At 45.7% G+C, this 16640-nt stretch overlaps 1 protein-coding gene across 3 annotated transcripts in view; it reads left to right on the plus strand.

The window, feature by feature from the left end:
* Window positions 1-505: 505 nt before the first annotated feature.
* Window positions 506-16640, plus strand: part of LOC117040183 (5-hydroxytryptamine receptor 2A-like) — a 99498-nt gene continuing 83363 nt past the window's right edge. For 2 of the 3 annotated variants that reach the window (XM_033137787.1, XM_033137788.1), the window contains exons 1-2: window positions 506-612; window positions 1686-1765. The gene's annotated coding sequence lies outside the window, so the exon portion shown is untranslated. The remainder of the gene's footprint in view (window positions 613-1685; window positions 1766-16640) is intronic. The other variant, XM_033137789.1, reaches the window with a different exon arrangement.

The following is a 16640-nucleotide window of genomic DNA, read 5'->3' on the forward strand; positions in this document are numbered from 1 at the left end:
CTAAACCAGGTGAGGGGAGCCAATGGGTCTCAACCCCTGGGCTGAGTTATGGACTTCCCCTGCATGCAAAGACAGGCTCTGACAGATTGAGCTTTCAAGACTAATAGTGGGTCCAACGGTCAAGAAAGCAGTTTCTGCATGTGCTGCAGAGGGAAGTGAGCTAAAGCCCCTCTTCTTTTGTGCACAATACCATCTTTGAAAATGAGCATTTCATTTACCTGGCTTGGTTAATAAGCAAAATAAATAAGTGGTGACTGCAACTGGCGATGGGCTAAGCCTTTATTTTGTGGCTTTCACATGGCTTTTTGCCAGCTAACGGGGAGAGAATTTATGGTGGTTCTGAAATGTGTGGGGCATCCATGAGAATCCAGTCAAAAAATGAACAGGAGGGAGCATGGATGGCAAATCTCTCCCTTTCTCTCCTCAAACTTTGTGCCCTACAAAGAGTTTTCCGAACTTACTGAGGGGTCTTCCTCTTTCCTTCCTGCAGGTGGAACTTTCATCTCATCCTGGAGCCAGGATCTAGTGCCTAGGTTTGCCTTTTTGGCAGGCACCTCTGTATTCAAGGGACTGGGGTGTGAGTGATCTTCGTGGGACCTAGATCAAGGCAAGGTAAGCCTCAAGTCCAGATGTTTGAAGCAGGCCCAGTTGGGATCTAGATGAGCCAAGGGTCTTGGCATGCTTACCAGGGTGAAAGCCATGGGATTGCATACTATTTTAAGTAGGATATCCGGATTTACAGGAGCCATATTGGCTTCTGATTAGCTCCTGGGATGTCTTGTTTGGCTTCCAAGGATGCCCATTTTAGGGGGTCATGCTCTCGCATGAGTCACTTGGCTCCCATAAGAGCATGTCCCCCATAGATACATATGTGACTCATGCAGGACCATGGCCGCAGAAGACACATGTCCTGATTTCACTTGGTGGTGTGTTAGAGGGTATGGGAGTGGGTGTCTGTCCCACCCAATAGCCCTCCTAGATCCTTCTGTTTGGAAATCCCTCCAAGACCAACTCTAAGGGCCAGATATTTCCTCTCCTTCACATCCTTCCTCAAATCCCACATCCTTCCATGGATTTTAGCTTCATCCCTTAGTTGAGCCCTCGCCAACCAGGTGCCTTCTGGGTGTTTGGACTACAGCTCCCATCTGCCATAGCCAGCACTGAGATCCTGTGTGATGCGGTGGTTATAGTGTTGAACTAGGACCTGGGAAACCAGGGTTCAAATCCCCACTTAGCCACAAAGCTCACTGTCTTCACCCCAGCCTGCCTCACAGGGCTGTTGTGCAAATAAAACAGGTGGGGTACCATGTACACCATCTTGAGCTCCTTGGAGGAAAAGTGGGATAGAAATGGACAAATAAAATTAAAAAGTATACAATGTCTAGGAGGCACCAGGTTGGCGAAGGCTCCCTAAGTCCTAATCTACAACTGGAAAAGAAAAATGATTTGTGTTCTTTTAAATACATGAAACTGCATTGACTTTCATTAATTCACCTCTTCTTACCCTTGGTTCTCCCTTCTCTCCCTTTTTGATTGTAGATGCACACAAACATGTTTTAAATGTAGGTTGTACATTCATCGGGGCAGCAACCTGCTTCTTTCTTATGCTACTCTGTGATATAAATACCAATATATATGATAATCATAGAAATAATAACATCAGAAGGCCTTTTTTTCCTGCGTAGCTTTTCCTTCTACTAGGCTTGCGTCTCTGCACTCGGCTGGCTTCTATTGTGGCTGGATGTTCCGCCGCAGAGAATCAAAGGTATTTGCAAAAGACTGTAAAATAGTTTCTGTGTAGCCAAACTGTCAGGGGCTGTTATTATATTAAGAGCAGCCTTCCCCAACCTGGTGCTCACCAGGTGTTTTGGACTGCAGTTCCCATCAGCTCTAGTCAGCACAACCACTGGTGAGGGTGGTGGAAGCTGTAATCCAAAAACATTTATTTAATATAACTTATTGCATTTATATTGCACCTTTCCCGCAAGGAGCTCAAGGTCACATGCAAACTTCTTCTCGTCTACATTTTATCCCCCAAGGTCACCCAGTGAGCTTTGTGGGCTGAGTGAGGACTTGAACCCGGGTCTTCCAGGTTCTAGTCCAGCACTCTAACAATGACACCACACTTGCAGGCTCCAGGTTGGTGAAGGCTGGAGTAGCCCATCTTGGCAAGATGGACCCAGTAGCCTGACTCCGTTGAAGGCAGCTTTGTATGAGCTCACATTTTCCTAATATTAACAGCGGAGGTTTGGAGGGGTTGTTTGTGCTAAAGTAGGCATGTTTCATCAAGTGGGGCAGTGATCTGGCAGAGTTGCCTGTTGACAGTCTTACAACTTTGTCATAAAGGAGGCACTCAACCTCTCTTGCACCTTTGATCTTCAGCTCCAAATGATCCTTCCAGAACGGTGCCCTCTTGACAGCTTTATTGCAATGGAGACTTCAGCAAATGAGGCTGTGCCCATTCGTGTTTCTTCTTCCAAAGTCAAATGAGATTCATGTTCGAGTGATTTTCTTAAACTATACTAAAATGCAAATTTTGGGCACCAAGGGGCAAAGGAGGGAATGCCACAAAGGGCAGTCAAATTAGTTATCATCTGCAAGCCATACTTAACATTTCCAATAAATGACCCAGCTGCAGAAATGAAAAATTGTTGGGGGTTTTTCTGACATTTTTCTTATGTTGCTTACATTTTAACTTTGCAGAGTCTCCTTATTTGCACAGCCCCAGCTTTGGAATTTGTTAATGGGATTGCTTTATTCATGCCTCTGTGGCTGCTTTTAATTAAATGGGGGGGGGGGTTTGCATGGGAGTGCTCTCTGCAATGCACTTGTGATGAATATGATCCACAGGACTGGAGTTCTGATAGAACTGGTTGTTCTGTACGTAAGGAACTAAGGGAATCATGTGACTCAACTCCTATTGGGTTGAATCACTGGGGAAGGAAATGGGTTTGCTTGTCTGTGGGCTTAGCCACACATAGCGCTTTCCAGGCAAAGGTCTGCTTGCTTTAAAGCTCTGTGTCAGAGGGCTCTTTTTTCCCCAACCAAGAGCTTTCCCTGAGGAAACCTGGTCTTTAAAGCTAAAGTTCAACCAATTGCACAGGTTTTCCATGGACTGCTGTTTGCTCCAATTTAGCAGTAAAGAGTGTGTTTTCATGGAGGAAGCCCTGGAGCAAAAAAGGGATGCTTGGACATGAAGCTTTAAAGCACAGAACATGCCTAGAAAATGTAGATGAAAGATAAGTGTGGATAACCCTGAATGCTCCTCAATGTAAAATGCTCCCTGTATATAGAAAACATGGCATGTTAAGAAGAAGGATTCTAGGTTGGTGGTCATGCTTATGTCTTACTTTATTGTGAGCAGCAGGGTGGTCCAACACGTGGCCCAAGGGTCACCTTTTTTGGCAGCCCTCAGCAACAATGCATGATAGGTAAAAGCCAGCTGTAGCTCCTGTCTGCCGTCTCTTCTCGCCCTGCTAAAGAGAAGACACACTTTCCTAGCGGCTGCCAGTGCCCAGGCAGGGAAAGGGGAAAGAGGCAGCACTTGCACATGTCTTATGGCAACTGCCACCTTTAGCTCTGACATGTCCCTCTGCTGACTGCTGGGAGGAGTTTGCTGGCAAGTTCAGACCCATGCCTCACTCAGCATGGTGACCAAGGAGCGTGGCAGTGGCTTTGAGGGGATGCAGTGGCTGCTGCGGTTACCCACACAGCACCCAAGCCAGCCACTGAGGAGACCAAAGCCGAGCAGGTGGCAGATAACAGGATGGGGTGAGGAGGAAATGGGGGGGAGGTGTCATGGGGGGGGGGCTGGAAGGGCAGAGTGACTTTATGGGGAGAGGATTGCCTGAGTTAAATAGAGTCCCCTCAAGGAATTTGAGGAAGGGTTAAAAAAAAAAAGACCAAAAAAGGATTTCCATCCTGGACTTAGTGTCTGAATTTTGATTGTCTGTCTGGATAAGATTTCCTGGTAATTTACTATAGTAAAGGAATTGGTTCTTTTAAAAAGCAAATTCTTTAAAATAACATTTAGAACAATACTCTTCAATGTTCTATGGTGTGTTTTTCCCCCCTTCAAATTAGAAGATGGTGTAGTGGTTAAGAGCGGCACACTTGTAATCTGGGGAACCAGGTTCGTGTCTCCACTCCTCCACATGCAGCTGCTGGGTGACCTTGGGCTAGTCACCCTTCTCTGAAGTCTCTCAGCCCCACTCATCTCACAGAGTGTTTGTTGTGGGGGAGGAAGGGAAAGGAGAATGTTAGCCGCTTGGAGACTCCTTTGGGTAGTGATAAAGCGGGATAGCAAATCCAAACTCTTCTTCTTCTTCTTAAATAGGGCTGTCCCTTTTTGAGGTGGGTGTCCTGTGATGCCAGAATTATTAGGATCTTCCTGACTTTTTTCTGGGAGGCAGTTGGCTGAGAAGAACTCCCTTTACAGTCAGACTCAAAGAGTATGTGTGTGTTTGGAAGTCAGGTGGGGTGGGAAACTCTTAGCTGAAGTGGTGAGAGTGCTTAAGAGTGGAGCTTGTTTTGTGTATTTACTCAGAAGTAAGCACCAGAGACTTAAATGAGGTTCCTGCTTAAGTAGGGGTGCATATGTTGTGCTGCCCCCCTCCTCACCCCACTTATAAATATACGGCGCCCTCTTGTTCTGAGTTTTTTCCTAGCTTCATACACTGCTAATGGTTTCGCTCCTGTATTGGTGGCTGATGTTGGAGCCCTGGCCCCTCTTTGCCCACAAATCTTGGGCAATCTTGGAACGAATTATTGAGAGGATATGTCTCAATTTGCTCTGCATTAATGCCACATTGGGGAATGGACTCAGGGTTGCAGCCAAAACAGATACTCAGCACATGGAATCAATGAACTGAGACATGCTCCAAGTCCTGAACACACTATCTGGAATTCCAGTCTGATTTTACAATTTGTAATTCTGACCCCAGATTCAACATTGGGGAAGAACAAGGGGAGGGAGGGAGGGAGGGAGGAAGGGGGGAGGTGGTGTGAGTTGCCTTTTCTGCATTTAATATTAATTTAATATATTAATAAAGGGATCCCTGACTGTTAGGTCCAGTCGCAAACGACTCTGGAGTTGCGGCACTCATCTCACTTTATTGGCTGAGGGAGCCGGCGCACAGCTTCCGGGTCATGTGGCCAGCATGGCTAAGTTGCTTCTGGCGAACCAGAGCAGCGCACGGAATAGTGTATATTAAATAATATTAACTATCTTGATTTATGATTTATGATATGGAAAATTAATTCAGTGTTCAGCCCATTTGGTCTGAGAGGTTGGACCGCCCTGGTGTGCAGGGAGGTTATATGTGTTTGCATGTATTTATAGATGTACCATATGTACTAGGGACTGCCAACCCTGCCTAACTGCCCTTCCCTCACACCCAAGCAGAATCCTCTCTCTACATCTCAAACACTTATTTGCTTACCCTAAGCTGGATGGGGAGAACCTGGCTTGACAACAATACATGTGAAAAGAATCTTGGGTTCTTAGTTGACCACAAAATTAACATGAGGTAACAATGTGATGCAGCAGCAAACACGCCCCCCCCTCCCCAATGTTATTCTGCCTGCATCCACAGAAATATAGTGTTCTGGCCAAGGGAAGTAATAGTACTGTACTGCTCTATTCTGCCTTGGCCAGATCACACCTGGAGTCCTGTGTCCAGTTCTGGGCACCACATTTTAAGGAGGATGTTGACAAGCAGGAGTGTGTGCAAAAGATGATCTGGGAACCAAGCCTTATGAAGAATGGTTGCAGGAGTTGGGTATGTTTAGCCTAGAAAAGAGGAGACAGAGAGGAGATATGGTTGTTGTTGTTGTTCAGTCGTTCAGTCGTGTCCGACTCTTCGTGACCCCATGGACCAGAGCACACCAGGCACGCCTATCCTTCACTGCCTCCCGCAGGAGATATGGTAGCCATCTCCAAATAACTGAAGGATTGTCACATAGAAGATGGAGCAAGCTTGTTTTCTGCTGCTGTGGAGGGTAGGACTTGAACCAATGGCTTTAAGTTACAAGAAAGGAGATTCTGACTAAACATCAGAAAGAACTTTCTGGCAGTAAGAGCTGTTCAACAGTGGAGCAGTTCACAACCTTGGGAGAGTGTGGACTCACCTTCATTGGAGGTTTGTAAGCAGAGGTTGGGTGGTCACCTGTCATGGATGCTTTAGTTGAGATTCCTGCCTTGCAGGGAGTTGAACTAGATGACTCTTGGGATCCCTTCCAACTCTACAATTTCATGAATCTATTGTTATGAGGGGTTTTTTTTGGTGGGGGGCAGAGTTGAGACTCTTCAAAACTCTGGACCCAGCAAGTGATAAGAACAACTTCTTAGCTACATGTTCATACAGCATTTACAGGAGGACTGCTGTCTCCTTATCTGAGATCCAACAGTTGCTAGCTTCTCTGGGCATTAGCAATTTAACCAAAAGGACCAGCAGGAGTATTTCTACCTCACCTACTGCCAAGCCAAACCAAAGAGGACAGGAGCTTGCAGCTGTCCCATGGGAAGGAGGATTGAGCCTGTCCAGTGGGGGATCACAGCAAGGAACAAGCTGAAGTTGAGACCAGCTGCAGCAGCAGCTGCTGCAACCTAATTGCTAGGCCCACCATGCTTGCAAGACTGCTCTGCTTAAAGGAGCTCAGCCTTCTCCGGTAATCTCATACTGAGATGGAGAAGGGAGGCACTTAAGTCTTCTGTAGTGCAGACCTTTGTATTAGAGGATGGCAGTGCAATATCCTCAGGCCAGAAGGAGTGCACACTGGCCTCTCCAGTTCATCTGAGAGTGCTTCTAGGGCCGACCTTGCATGCCCTTCCCTTTCTGCTTAGGAGTCTTCACCCTACTCCAGGGTCATGACAGATTGGGTGAACAAACTCTTTCCATTAGTCTTGCCATGGTGGAGGCTGAGCTCCCCGATTGCATGCTGTGACATCCTTCTCCACCAAGAAGGCTAAAGAGAGAGAGTGCACTTTGGTGACTGTTGTTTTCCAGAAGCTTGTGCTGCAGTCAGTGTGGGAGGCTGCTCGATTTGAGGCCAAAAGACCAGTAAAAATAGGCTTTGCCATCAACACAAGAATGATCTACCGGTCCCAGGTCTGTGGCCTTTTTGGTTCTGCCCAGAGGGTTAATGGGAAAGTTGAAAAGCCTCAGTCATGATGGTCCTTTTGTCAGCAAGCCTCAGCGACTCGGGGAATATTTCTCATGCCTGAAGTGGGTATTAAACAGGCAAATGGAGTGGAAGGAGCAAGTGGAATGGCAAACCATGATCAATTAGTGCTGAAAACAGGTCGGTTGATTCATTGGTTGCCCATCAAGCTGTAACTGCAGAAACCAAAGGAACTGGTGATATGTGAAAGAAGCAAAAAAAGAGAAAAGACTGCAATATTGATGCAACTTGGCATCAAAATAATATGCTTATTTGGAGAGCAGAGAATAATTAATTTTCCAAGCCTACCTGTTTGTCAGCTGCACCCATTATTATTTGCTGCTGCTGCATCATCAGATAAATTGACCTTTGCAGCGCAGGATGAATACAATTTCATTAGAAGGATATCAGAGAAATGTGCCTGTTTTTAGCCATATGCACCATGTTTCATAGGGAAATGAGACAGCTGCCCAAAGGAGATCCCTGTCTATGTGTTCGATTAAAGAAAATAAATCTTGGCTCACAAAGACTACCACCCCCAACTGCAGCCCTGTAGAGCAACCGTTCCAGGCCTCCCCTGCGAAATCCTTGGATGTATTTCTATGTAGAATGTCCATAGGCACGTCACTGTCTCTGGGACTCAGTTTGCAATATGTAAAATGGGAATAGTGAGCTCCAGGGTTGGCCTAGGGTCTAACCCAAGTACTGCATTAAAACTGGGGCTTAAAGGGGCTTAATCATCAGGTTGCGTAGGCATCCACTGGGAGAACAGGCAAAGGGGGAAGTTGCCCCCTCCATCTGGATGAGCCATAATAATAATAATAATAATAATAATAATAATAATAATAATAATAAATGTATACCCCACCCATCTGGCTGGGTTTCCCCAGCCACTCTGGGGGGCTTCCAACAGAATGGTAAAATACAATAATAACAGTAATTCCTTGGTTCCCAGCTTTAATTTGTTTTAAGAGGAAGTATGCCCCTGAATCCCAGTTGTTGGGAATTCCAAGTGGGGAGAGAGCTGTTGCACTCAGGTCCTGCTTGTTGTGGGCTTCCCACTTTCAGAATGGGATGCTGGACTAGATGGGCCTTTGGCCTCATCCAGCTGCAGGGCTCTTCTTATGCTGTCATGCTTATGAACTTCCAGAGAGTCATCTATCTGCTCTGTGTTTGGAACAGAATGCTATTGTCCTTGGTCTCATCCAGCGAGGATATTCTTATTTCCTTCCATTGGATGAAGGAGAGGTATAGTCCATGAAAGTTTGTGCCCTAGTAAATTTTATTCAATCTGTAAGTGCCACAAGATGATTTCTGGTTTTTATTTTCTTCTGTCATTCGTGTGACACTTGGTATTGGGCAGTCCAGAAATTGCTCCCACAGGCGGCAGTGGTGGCCACTAGCCTAGATAGCTTTGAAAAAAAGATTTGACCAATTCATGAAGGAGAGGGCTATCAGTGACTACCAGCCACAATGGCTCTGCTCTGCTTCCATGGTCGGAGGCAACAATGCTTCTGAATACAGTTGCTAGAAACCGCAGGAATGGAGAGGGCTATTGCACTTGAGTCCTGCTTGCAGGTTTCCTAGAGGAGCACCTGGTTGGCCACTGTGAGAACAGGATGCTGGACTAGATGGGCCACTGGCCTGGTTCCAGCAGCCTCCTCTAATGTTATTGTGTTAGCTATTCCCTGAGCTTCAAGCACTGCTAACCAAATTCCATTATAGTTTTAACAGTTGAGTCAATAGACCAAGACAGCCTCAGCTCATTTCTGTCCCCTTGGTGGGATTCCTGCACAGCAGCTCTGATACCAGGAGTCTCTTTTTCCTTCACTGTGTTCTGGCATCATGGATGGAGCATTCATATGCAGCCTCTGCCTTCTAGCAAACTGTCATCTCTGGCTTGTTTGTCAACCTCATGACAGTGCTGACACATCCCATAGCCATCTGGGTATTGACACTGCTTTGCATTCTCCTGCTTCGTCCCTCTTTTTCTGTTGAGAGAGGGAGAGAGAAAGCACATGTGCGATAGGGAAAGAAGTTTCTGCGTCCTGTTGTAGAAATGGCAGAAGATACCATGATGCTGTTGATGAATCGCAGGCAAGAAATTAATCTGCCAGCTTTGTGGCACATGGTCTGCCCCGCCAGCTTGTCTCTTTGATCTGAATAATTCATTGTGGTTTTCACCTGTGCTGGAGTCTGGAGGGGGTTGAGAACCCATGCAGCAGGAAGCAGAGAAGGAAGGTTGGCCCAGTCTGCTTCTATACCCACTTCACATCCCCAACCAAGCAGACCTGTATGTTGCCCTTTGGCTGGCCCTTGGCCTGTCTTTATCTCATTCATTACATTTCTATCCTATCTTTCTTCCAAGAAGCTCAAAAGTGGCATGAATGATTCACCTGCTCCTCCATTTCATCTTAACAACAATCCTGTGAAGTAGGTAAGGCTGAAGGAGACACCCATAAGAGCATAAGAGTCCTGATAGATCAGGCCATGGACATCTAGTCCAGCATCTTGTAACTGCAGTTGCTACCCAGACACCTCTGGGATGCCAGCAATCCGAATCCGAATGCAAGAACTCTCCTGTCCTGTGGTTTCCTGCAGCTGGTATTCAGAAGACTGTGGAGGCAAGGCCACTGTGAATTTGTTCAGTCCTCCATTAAAGCCGTCCAAGTTGGCGGCTGCTATTGCCCCCCTGGGGATCAAGTTCCATAGTTTAACTTCATGGCTGAGTGGCAATTTGAACCCTGTTCTGAGTGGGGAGGAACTGGGTCAAACTTGGGCTGGATCCTTATCTTCCTCATAGTCCCTTCCAACTCTATGATTCTATGATTCTGTTATTCCCTGTTGAGACAGGTATGACAACTGGTCATCAGGCATTCTTCAGCATTCTGTGCACAGCACTAGGCAAGCCCTGATGACCAGGACCTGCACTACAACCACTACACGACCCTGCCTCTTTCCAGTTGAATTTGGCAACCTCCAGTTCATGTTTCCTCCCCTTTTTGCTTAAGATGTGTGTGTAACACATGTGGTCAACTTGACAGATTTTGTTCCATCTTGAGTATTCCTGCTAAGGTCTGTCTCATGCAAAAGTTAGCATTATCTGCTGGGTATATTTAAAATGCACCCCACACTCCCGGAGGCTGGATCAAAGTCCGCAGTACACTACAACTGCAAGTGAAAACTTGACACTTTTCTACCCGGAGTTGTTGACACATTCAAGACGAAGATATTGATCCGGATAATATTTTGCCTTTTGCTTTCAGACGTCTGTTCTCTAATTTGCAGCAGCCAAACAGATAAAAAGCAAATGAAACAGGACCCTATGTTTTCTTTTGTTGTGTTTTTGTATATTCTGTAGGAAGCCCCCTGAGTGGCTGGGGCGACCCAGTTAGATGGGTGGGGTACAAAAAATAAATTATTCTTATTAAAAGACATGGCCCTCAAGCTGAAAAAGCACACCCCCACCCCTTTAGAGAGATATTCTGGCAGCTTAAAAGGATATCTATCATCTATCTATCACAATTTATAGATATATAAAAAACCATTTTTATTAAGAGTTTTCAACATGAAATACAATAAAAGCCAAACCAATCTAAGGAAAATAAATAGAAGGAAGAAGAAGAAGAAGAAGAAGAAGAAGAAGAAGAAGAAGAAGAAGAAGAGCATAAGATCTTCTGTTGTAATTGTATCTTAAGCCTTATTTCACACACAGGAGAGTGAACTGTCCCAGGGGCTTCTCACCTGGGAACTTCCCCCTCTTCCCCCAGCCTCCCATCCTGGCAGATCCTCTCTCATCTGCTCCTGAAGCAGGGCCCTTCATCCTCTGTCCATCACGTTCCTGGATGTATCTTCAGTAATCCAAGATTGGGAACTTCAAAAGGCAAAGCATAAATATGGATAGAATTAATAGAAAGAAAACAAGAATTAAAGATCACAGGAAAGCAAAATAAGAAGAGAAATAAAAGAAAAAGACAGTCTTAATAGAAATGGTTATATCAAGTGGTGTATTGCTTCCAATGAAGAACATATAGTTTGAAATGTTACAGCTTACGATGTACAAAGTTAAAATCACTGTGTAAGGAATGGTGATGCTCTCTGCATCCGCCACCTGCTCTTCACTGAAGGAACAGCCATCTGAAAGTGGCCTTATAGGAGCATAGGGACATATGAAGCCGCCTTAGGCTGAGCCAGACCTTGGGTCCACCTCACTTAATATTGTACACTGATTAAGTGGCAGTGGCCCTCTAGGGTTTCTGGCAGGGGTCCCTCACAGCCCCATCTGGAAATGCAATTGGGGATCGAAGCTGGGACCTTCTGCATGCAACACAAGTGTTCTACCACTGAGCTACATCCCCTTGCATGTGCACCAGACTCTAAGGGTATCACACTATGGAACGTCTTGTCATGTCAGCTCTCAACATCAGGCTTTCCTCCTCAGTCTCCACAGAGCTTCTTTTTCTGCGCCTAGTAGAGCTGCCAATTCCATTTCTGCTGCTTAGAATTGTAGAGTTGGAAGGGGCCTCAAGGCATGTCTGGTGCAACCCCATGTAATGCAGGAATCACAGCTAAATCACAGCTTTCAGGGTAGCTGAGCTATGTGTGGACCCCAGAGACTTCTGCTAGATTTTCCAGCTGGAAGTTGCTCAGTCTGCTACTTTACTTCTGAGTCCAGTTGAATGTGGCTCAAATGTCTTATTGACTCCTTGGAACTGGAAAGGGAAGCACAACTTTCCATGTTAGGTTTTGGGGAATAGCCTTTGAAGGCCAAGTGGAATCATGACCCTCTGACCACTGAAGCTATTTTCAAGGTCATTGTCCAGGTACTCAGGGATCAAGAGAGCAGCTTCTACTCAGTGTCAACCAGGGATGGGGAACCTCAGGCCTGCAGAACAGACATATCCCTCCAGACCTCTCTGTCTGACCCTCAAAACTCACCCCAGGCTGCAGCCCTCACTATCCTGCTTCACACCAGGATGTGTCACTGAACTCTGATAATGCCCTTTGCTTGTCCAGATGAAGGAGAGAGGTGTGCAGGTGTAGAAACTACTCTACTGTAGAAAGATATATTTCATGTTACTTGCTTCTCCCATTTTTCTTCCTCTGGGCCCTCTGTGGCTTCTCCAAGGTTGCCCAGAAGGGGATGTGGCCCCCAAACTGGAAAAGGGTCCCCTATCTTTGGTATGAGCCACACTAAAGCTAGATGGGTCACTGGCAGCCTCCTGTGTATTCATTAGGTGCTCAGCCCCAGGGGCACCTTGACATGGTTTGCTGAATTCTTTCAAACACTTTTATCAACAGAGCTAACAGGTAGTTCACACACCTTGCGCCAAGGTGTTCCTCTTGATTTCACTTGGCAGTCGAGTGGCAGCCTCGTGGAAGAGCTCTAGGCTGGGAAGTGGCAGGGCCACATGGAGCTGTGGGGTAAGCTAGGAATGCTTTGAGCACACACTTTGCATGCAGGATGCCGTAGGGCCAGTTCCTGGCAGGTTCTCCAGCAGCAGAGCTGAGTAGGAGGTGCTGCTTTAGACGTTGAAGTAGCCAGTGCCTTCTAAGGTAGGCAATGCTGGGTTCAATGTGTGCTGAAGACACACCTGTTTACCTTGGCCTTTGATACCGGAGGTGGATGTTTTCAGGACCTGCCCTCTTCTTGTGACTGCAATTTGTTTTAAACTACTTTTAACATTTTAAAAGTCAGGTGCCTCTGGGAAGCAAACAAGCAAGCTGAAAGAACAACAGACCTTTCCCGAGCAGTATTCAAAGGCATTCTGCCTCCAACATATAATAATTATAAAAATTTATTATTTGTACCCCACCCATCTGGCTGGGTCACCCCAGCCACTCTGGGCGGCTTCCAACAAATATTAAAATACATTAAAATATAATGTAAAAGATAATGGCTAGTAGCCATGTCAGCCTTAGCTCAGTTGGTTAGAGCGTGATGCTGATACCGCCAAGCTTGCTGGTTCAATCCCCATATGGGACAGCTGCATATTCCTGCACTGCAAGGGGGTTGGAATAGATCAGAGCTTTCCAAACAGAGTGTTGCAACATGTTAGTGTGTAGGTGTGTCGTGCAAACATTCCCTGTGCTCCTCTCGAGGCTGGAAAGGGGTTAGTTTAACCTCTGGTTTGCTGGTAAAACTGAATTACTGTGTCACAAAAGGATGCATGTCTAAAAAGGGTGTCATCAACTTAAAAAGTTTGGAAAGCTCTGGACTAGATTATCCTCAGGGTCCCTTCCAGCTCTACAATTCTAGGATTCTATACAGCAGTCTGGCTGTATAGAAAGCAGCTTCATGTGCCGAGTCAGCATGATTCCCCCCCCCTCCACCCCACCCTGCTTATTCCTTCATGATTCCAGTACTTGAGGATCTTTTTAATTCATGATTAATGATTAGAAGCAGAAGATGTCTAGTCCCCTCCCCCACAAATCCCCCCTCCCTTTCTACACCCACATAGAAACACACTTGAGGCCAGAGAAGTTAATTTTTAGCAGCAGGATGCCATCTTGGTTGCAATTTATTAAGAAAGTGAGCAGACGGAGAGAGCCAGGCTGGCAGTCTCACTGAAGGGAGCCGTAAATTCTTCAGAGGCTGGGTTTGCAAATTCAGGGACCATAAGAAGGGCCTACTGGATCAGGGCAATAGTCCATCTAGTTCAGCATCCTGTTCCAACTGTGGTCAACCAGATGCCCCAATGGGAAGCCTGCAAGCAGAACCAAAGCATAGGAGCACCTCCCCCGCTGTGGTTTTCAGCAACTCGTGTAGTTTTAGATACTGCTATCATGTCACCACTTACTGACCTTTATCTAAACTAAAGTGCCCCACATGCTGCAACCTTTCCTCTTAGGGGAGTTGCTTCATCTCCTTGGTAATTTTGGTTGCCCTTTTCTCAACATTTTCCAACTTACAAAATCATATGAAGAGAGGAAGACATAGAATATCCTTTGGGGAAGCAGAGCTGCTCCTTTTCCTTTCCCCCCTGTTATAAGAAATAGAGGTACCAGCCTAAAATTCAGACCACCGTAGAGAGACAGAGAGAATGGAATACTTAGAAATATATTGTTCTCCATTCAGCCTGCAGATTTGTTTTTAAGGTTGCTTCCAGTGACCTGCACATCAACTGTTCATTCTGATTTGTTTACACAAAGTACGTGGGGAGGTTAGACAAGGTCAGCTATTTATTCTGATTTGTTTGTGGGGAGCTGAGGTGATGTTGCATCAAGCTATTGCAATCCCATATTTCCCAGTACATATTTCTGTCACTTTCTTGTCGCTTTTGCTGATGGTGAGGGGAAGTGGGTAGAGATGAATGAATATATCAATTTCAGTTTCTCTTTTTTTGCAATCTTACATTTGGTTCCCACCATTTCCATATCAGTTTTTTTCTTTAAGTCCCCGTGAAAATTCATCCTAATAGGCACATGCAACTTTCCCTGGTGCCTTTTTTGGTGTTATTTTCACTAATAGGTGCATTTTTACAGACCCTTCACCTTGATATATACATTTCTGTATGTTTTGCAGAATATATGTGTTCTGTATATGCATTCTTGATACACGCATTACTTGGCTGCAGAATGGCAGTGTAAAATTTGGAGATGTGTGAATTTCTAAGGATGGTTGTGTTTTGTTTCAAGTAATGTTTTAGGAAGTGCAGATTGGGTTGTTGTTGTTTAGTCGTGTCTGACTCTTCATGACCCCATGGACCAGAGCATGGCAGATTAGGTAGATTCGTCTTAAAATTCAGCCTGAACTGAATTTTCCCCATGTCCCTAGCTCAGACCCTCCAGGTGTCCCCATTTTCCAGGGACAGTCCTGGATTTACAGAAGCTGTCCTGGTTTCTTATTTGATCCCAGAATGTCCCGCTTTTCCTTAGGGCATCCCTTTTTTATCAGAGAAATGTAGGAGAGCATGGCTCAGTTATGTGACCTCCCTGAGCCAAGGAGATGGGGAACTATACAACCTTTAGAAGACATCTGAAGACAGCCCTGTATAGCAAAGTATTGTTGCATTGTTAATGTTAAATGTTTTATTATGTTTTTATGTGTAATGGAAGGTACCCAGAGACAGGGTATAAATATTACTACTACTACTACTACTACTACTGCTACTACTGAATAGGACATCCCTATTTTCATTAGAGAAACATTGGAGGGTTTGCTAGCTGAGAGATCACATTGGACCACTTGCACAGGAGAATCTGGTGACAAAAACCAACACTGGCGAAGGCCTATTTCAAAGAACCCTGCTGCTGAGCACCAGCAGCAAAGGCTGATTGTGACCATGTGATATTGGAGGGAGAGAGATTTCTGGCTTGGGGAAGGAGGGAGGTGAGGCAGTTCTGCTGCGCATATATATTTAGTAACGGTTGCTAAATTTTTCTGTTTGTGATTCACTTTCACACTGCAAAGGTTGACTGAGTTATTCTAGTGCCGTTTCCAAAATTAAATGAGGTGGGCTTGAATCAAACTGAGCAGGAGAGATCTGCCAAAGGAACAGTTTATTTGAGGAAGTTGCAATGAATTTCTAAGCGGCAGATCGAGTCCCTTCTAATAGCCATAGCCAATATTGCCAGGGTCGGTGGTGTTAAACTTTCAGCCCAGCCTTTTTCTCCCACCCCACCCCCCTCAGATGTATGTGAGCTGGAACTGGTCTGTGACTGAAATTAATAAATTCATTCATTCACTTCCAGGAAAGACTGATTTCAAAGTAATTGCCAAATGCCCTTTGGTGTGCAAATTGTTTGCTTGAGATGCCAGTCCAATGCAAAATAACCATCCCTGGCCCCAAACACTTACCCTTCCCTTATCTTAATCACCATTTGAAGTAATAAACTCTGGAAGTCTAGACTCTAATCTTGGGAGGAAACACAGCAGGAGAATCTTTTTAGCCTGGCTTCAGAGGAATAATGACTCAAAATGTTGGCTTGCACTGAGGGAAACAAAATTAGCATGGTATCTTGGTTCTGCTGCCCCAAACTGGCTGGACGGGGGCAGCCCAAGACAGGCTGCTATGGCACCCCTCCCCCACACACATTTCACATACAGAAGGCAGCTGGCCAGGTAGCTGGATCTTGCTCCAGCACTGGTGTCAGGAGCACCTCTTCCACCCTCCTGGAGCTGCACTGCACAGTCAGCTCTGTCCCCACAACACATTCTTGCTGCATCTGCCACCTGAGGCAGCCACCTTACTCTGCCTAATGGGAGGGCTGGCCCTGCCTTTGAGAAGAAAAGGCTCCTTTCTCAGGCAAACGCCTGCACATCAAAGTAGGAATAGAAATGTGAAGAAAGTGTCCTCCAGCTTAACCACCCCTTAGAATTAGCTCAGCAGCACCTGCGTACACAAGCCAGAAACGCAAAGGGGTATTATTTCTTTGAGTGGTTGGATGGATTTGATGGTTCCTTACCTAGCTCTGTGTTTCATCTGTAGAAAGGAAGAAAAATACTGGTACCTAAGTGCTTTTATACGGCAGTGAAT

This window comes from Lacerta agilis, chromosome Z, assembly GCF_009819535.1.
Source record: "Lacerta agilis isolate rLacAgi1 chromosome Z, rLacAgi1.pri, whole genome shotgun sequence".
NCBI classification, from domain to species: Eukaryota; Metazoa; Chordata; class Lepidosauria; order Squamata; family Lacertidae; genus Lacerta; species Lacerta agilis.